Source organism: Dama dama, chromosome 22, assembly GCF_033118175.1.
Source record: "Dama dama isolate Ldn47 chromosome 22, ASM3311817v1, whole genome shotgun sequence".
Taxonomy (NCBI): domain Eukaryota; kingdom Metazoa; phylum Chordata; class Mammalia; order Artiodactyla; family Cervidae; genus Dama; species Dama dama.
In genome coordinates, this window is record NC_083702.1 from 58935548 (window position 1) to 58941881 (window position 6334).

The 6334-nt window shown below is 36.9% G+C and overlaps 1 pseudogene; it reads left to right on the top strand.

Annotated features, from left to right (window-relative positions):
- Window positions 1–4873: 4873 nt before the first annotated feature.
- On the top strand, window positions 4874–5877 carry LOC133043135 (olfactory receptor 9K2-like; annotated as a pseudogene).
- Window positions 5878–6334: the final 457 nt, after the last annotated feature.

The window sequence follows — 6334 nt, forward strand, 5'->3', positions numbered from 1 at the left end:
TTTTTCATAATCAGACTATGATCCAAGTACAGTGGGTCAAAGTGGGAATGCCAACCATCACTATAAAATCTACTAACCCAATCTCAACATATTTTCTTCACTGCCTGAGACATTTGACATTGCTGAATTAGAATATTTACTACCAACAGAGGGATGACTTTACTAGGGAACACAGCAATTGTTCCTGCTTCCTTGGCATACATTTCACTGAACCACAGGTGAACAAAACACTCTGCATTCTTTTGGGTAACTGATACTGATAAGCAAAAGATATTAATAAAATGGAGACAAAGAGGAGTATGGTAGTGATCCAGGGAATTTTCCAGGATGCCTCCTAATACTTTTAATGAACAACTATAGCATTTCAGCATGACAAGACCACACGTGATCAGATTCTTCATTAATGAATATTTACATTCCCCACCCTCACCACCTCCCCGGGAATACAACTTCTGGATACTGTGGTCATTAGTGAGACCAAGGAGAATATGGAAAGGAAAATGCCAACTATTGCCTGTAAACAGTTGCATATATGAAGATTTTATGAGCCATCATTATTTTCTTCCTTTTTACCTATTCTCCTTCCCTTACTATGTTACAAGATGTATTTATGGCAGTTAATGATTTTGTTTATATCAAAAACAAATCAGCATTTTCTTGACTGATATGTAACAGTTTAAAAATTATTTTGAACTGTATAGCTATTAGGAAATTATTAACATAATATATGACAACTGGGTAAACATCTTTGAATCAATTAAAGTTACAAAGCGAACCAATCTCTAGATCTCACCAACCATTATTTATTCTTCATTTAACTAATTAGGGGGCACTTATTGGGCTTTGTCTTTCATCTTGTTCATGGTGCTGTATTTTTACTATCAATTATTTGATACAATATACCTAAAGAATAAATATGGGGAATTTTAAGTGAAAATGAAATAAATGTTATGGCTAGGAGAAAAATTTTCTATAAGTTATACCTCATAATATAATATTTCCTTTCATATTTATTTCTATTTTCCTACCAACACTTTGCTGCCATGGTAAATTGAAATGATACTTTTCAGTGGAGAAGTTAAGACTGAAAGATCTTCTTCATCCCTCCCAAAGGATTCTCATGAGAAAACAGCTCTTGTATGTGTGCTGACTCCTGGTAGACTCAGGCTGCTTTTTCCCTTCATTGTCTTGTTTCTTTTCTTCTTTCATTTTAAAATTTGGAGTCCCTATCTCCAGGTCTCATGGACCTTGGCTCTGGAGCCTAGACATCTTAATAACTAATTTAGACTTCTTTTTTTCTCCCAGGAGGACTATTTCCCAGAAGGTAAAGGAAACCTCAATGCTGCAATTATTACAAAAATTGATACTGTTATGCCAAAACCATAGCCATTGTAAGTAACTGCTGCTGTTATCTTAGAAGATTATCGGAGATTCCAGGTGACTCAGGGCCTCTGCTTGGATGTATAAGACAATCTATTTTTCTTCTTAAAAGCATTCAAACGATGAAGAATGCAGGAGAGAGATTATCCTGCTGATGGATTCCTCAGGTTCACCTTGCATAACTACAGAATATAATTTCTGGAAGTATTTTAGATTTAGCCAAGCATCATTGGAAGATTCATTTGTGTCTCTTCTACAAAGGACAATAACATTTTCCAATGTCAACTACTAAAGGAAAGGCCAGTAGTTTACATAGGGCAATAAGGAAAATATGCCTATTTTCTCTATGGGAAGAATATGAAACTGGGAAAATGAACACGTATTTGGAAATACTGAGAGGAAGGGAGTTCTTTTTATTTTGACATAAAGATTTTTTCAGTATTTGTAGTTGTAACATAGTCATTAACTTTGTTTACTCTTTCTAGAATTTAAACAATAACAAGACAAAAACATTGGAATTCTGCTGCTTTTTACAGAATATGACAAATTACCAAATAATATAAGCTAAGAGCAAATTTTAAAGCATAATCATGTAAGTTTTTGACAAATAATAAATCACTAACTGACTATTTGTCTATTGACTACTCTGGGAAAAACACTATCTCTTTTCCAGATATAAATGTCTTCAGCCATAAGTGAAGGGAAAGTCACTCAGTTACGTCCGACTCTTTGCGACCCTATGGACTATACAGACCATGGAATTCTCCAGGTCAGAATACTGGAGTGGGTAGCCATTCCCTTCTCCAGGGGCTCTTCCCAGGGATCGAACCCAGGTCTCCCACATTGCAGGCGGATTCTTTACCAGCTGAGCCAACAGAGAAGACTGCTGACTACTCTGTGAAAAACACTATCCCTTTTCCAAATTTAAATGTCTTCAGTTTTTAAGGAATCTCCACACTGTTCTCCATAGCGGCTGTACTAGTTTGCATTCCCACCAACAGTGTAAGAGGGTTCCCTATTGTCCACACCCTTTCCAGCATTTATTGTTTGTAGACTTTTTGATAGCAGCCATCCTGACTGGCGTGTAATGGTACCTTGTTGTGGTTTTGATTTGCATTTCTCTGATAATGAGTGATGTTGAGCATCTTTTCATGTGTTTGTTAGCCATCTGTATGTCTTCTTTGGAGAAATGTCTGTTTAGTTCTTTGGCCCATTTTTTGATTGGGTCATTTATTTTTCTGGAATTGAGCTGCAGGAGTTGCTTGTATATTTTTGAGATTAATCCTTTGTCTGTCACTTCGTTTGCTATTATTTTCTCCCATTCTGAAGGCTGTCTTTTCACCTTGCTTATAGTTTCCTTTGTTGTGTAAAAGCTTTTAATAGAACTGCCATATGACCCAGCAATCCCACTTCTGGGCATACACACCAAGGAAACCAGATCTGAAAGAGATACGTGCACCCCTATGTTCATATAAACCCCTGTTTATAATAGCCAGGACATGGAAGAAACCTAGATGCCCATCAGCAGACGAATGGATAAGGAAGCTGTGGTACATATACACCATGGAATATTACTCAGCCAATAAAAAGAATTCATTTGAATCAGTTCTAATGAGATGGATGAAACTGGAGCCCATTATACAGAGTGAAGTAAGCCAGAAAGATAAAGACCAATACAGTATACTAACACATATATATGGAATTTAGAAAGATGGTAACGATAACCCTATAGGCAAAACAGAAAAAGAGACACAGATGTACAGAACAGACTTTTGGACTCTGTGGGAGAAGGCAAGGGTGGGATGTTGTGAGAGAACAGCATCAAAACATGTATATTATCAAGGGTGAAACAGATCACTAGCCCAGGTGGGATGCATGAGACAAGTGCTCGGGCCTGGTGCACTGGGTAGACCCAGAGGGATGGGATGAGGAGGGAGGCGGGAGGGGGGATTGCGATGGGGAACACGTGTAAATCCATGGCTGATTCATGTCAATGTATGGCAAAACCCACTACAATATTGTAAAGTAATTAGCCTCCAACTAATAAAAATAAATGAAAAAAGATGTCTTCAGCCATAAACTTATTAACTATAGAATGAGTTTGATAGGAATAAATCTCAAAAATTAAAATGATCTGATCCCTGTCCCTGTTTAGGATTAAAGAAATATAAATAAGACATATTATTTTTCAAAAAACATTTCACAACACAAATTACAGTGTTTCCTTTCACTGCCCAAATAGTTTATACTTCTTCAGAACCTAAGTATGATCTATTTAAAATCTTGCCCCCTTTTTAATATAATTATTTGCACATTCAAGTTTTAATGGAGCTGATCAATAACAAAAATCTATCAAGAAGACATCATGCCATTTTCTTGAAAGCCATCTTTTTCTCAGGCAAATATACTTCTCTCAAATTTCTTTATCAAAGAAAAAGATGATAGATATCACACAGTGTTTAAGAGCATGGATTCTGAAGCCAGATTTCTTTAAAATTTTGACCCTAGTTTGTGTCTTTCAACATATTTTATTTCTTGGTACTTCATTTTCCTTACTGTAAACTGGGGAATACAGTAGTACTCACCTCATATTATTTTTTTTTTCACCTCATATTATTATTGCATGTATTAAATGAGCTACTATAAAAGCTTTAAGAAAAGTAGCCTATAAAAGATGCCACATAATGTTTGTTATTATTGTTGTCTACACAGAGTCATGCATATAAGTGAAGAGAAAGAATGATCTTATGTGAACTGTCTAGTAAATGAACTAATGATGACTGTGAAAGTTACATTGAGGGTAAATAAGAATGCAATCAACAATTTCTTCACTGTTCAGTATCCACATCTAATTTTATATAGACCGTATAAGTTTCTTTCTTAAAAACTATGAGCTGTCAGTTGAGGAAATGAGGGAAAATCGTTTTTATGCAAGAGATTTTGAGGCTCATCTGGAGAAATTCTAGCATGCGAATGCTAACAATTTTTGTGTTTGGTTGTGCACAACTTATTCTTTCTGAGTGTGTAACTTACATCAGAATCTAAAATTTCCATGACACAGAAAAAGCAATTGCACCTTTTAAACAGTCTTAAAATTCAATCATTTTCTTTGGATCTACTGGTACTCTAAGCCCATCAAGCTAAGTTTTACCAAACTAGACTGATGAAGCCCTTAATATATTTGAAACTAGACACCAAAATTGCTTCCAAAATGTCATTTATTGAAATATTTGTGCTCTTTTCCAATCACTGTTTCCTGGCATTACATTTATTGCACAAATCCTGAGTTGTAAATATGTACAGAAGTGATACTTGCAAATGTGAAAAGTATTTGGTGGAAAGGCATTGGAGTATATTCAGAAGGAACAGATCTAATTCCATGACTTACATGAATTAGTAATTTTTAAGGTTAAAATAAATAATGATTGTAGAATAGCTTTATGACTCCTATACTGAAAGAGATGATTTGTAACTAGGATGAATGTCAAGAGTTCATTTGTTTATTTTGCCTCGCGCCTCTCAGCAGATTTCTGCCATGGGTGACAGGGAAACATGCAGCCACTCAGAAGTCACTGACTTCATTCTTGTCGGCTTCAGGGTCCACCCAGAGCTCCACATTCTCCTCTTCCTCTTATTTCTGCTTATCTACACTATGATCTCCTAGGGAAGTTTGGCATGATGGTCATTATTATGAAAGATCCACGGCTGAACACACCAATGTATTTCTTCCTAGGCAACCTGTCCTTCGTTGATCTCTTCTATTCTTCTGTCATTGCACCCAAGGCTATGATCAACTTCTGGTCTGAGAGCAAGTCCATCTCCTTTGCAGGCTGTGTGGCCCAGCTCTTTCTCTTCGCCCTCTTCATTGTGACTGAGGGGTTTCTCCTGGCAGCCATGGCGTATGACCGCTTCATTGCCATCTGCAACCCACTCCTCTACACGGTTCAGATGTCAACACGTCTCTGTGTTCAGTTGGTGGCTGGTTCCTATTTTTGTGGCTGTATCAGCTCAGTTCTTCAGACCAGCATGACATTTACTTTATCCTTTTGTTCTTCTAGGACCATTGACCACTTTTACTGTGACACTCGCCCACTTCAGAGGCTATCTTGTTCTGACCTCTTCATCCTGAGAATGGTTTCTTTCACCTTATCTGGCCTCATTATCTTGCCTACCATCATAGTAACTGTTATTTCATATTTGTACATTGTGACCACAGTTCTAAAGATACCCTCCACCGAGGGACGTCAGAAAGCCTTCTCCACTTGCAGCTCCCACCTGGGAGTCGTGAGTGTACTCTATGGTGCTGTCCTCTTTGTGTATCTCACTCCTGACACATTTCCTGAGCTGAGTAAAGTGGCCTCCTTGTGTTACACCCTGCTCACTCCCATGTTGAACCCTCTGATTTACTCTCTGAGAAACAAAGATGTCAAAGAAGCTCTATACAAACTTTTGGAGAAGAAAAGTACTATTCTGCAATTTTTATTTCTCTTCCACTAATGAGTGGTGTCTGTTTATTTTGTACTCCTCTGGTCATCAGTGAGATTATTCTCCTGAGTATCATAGAAATGTTATCAAAAGCTTTTTAAAGGTAATGTATTATTTCCATATAGTACTTTTTTTTCCATCTTAGCATTATCAAACATAAATATCTTGGATATTGGAGATGCTCAGGACATTGCAGATACATTTTTCAAGATGAATCTTCATTCTAATCTCAAATAACATTTTATTTCAAAAAACTGGAATTTTATGGCATACTGCAGAACACTGTTTTTATATATTACTATAGTGCTTAAGCAATTATTTTGTCTAGTTAAGTCACCCCTAGTGGCTCAGATGGTAAAGAATCCACCTGCAATGCAAAAGACCCTGGTTTAATCCCTGGGTTAGAGAGATCCCTGGAGAAGGGAATGGCTACCCACTTCAATATTCTTGCCTGAAGAATTCCATGGAC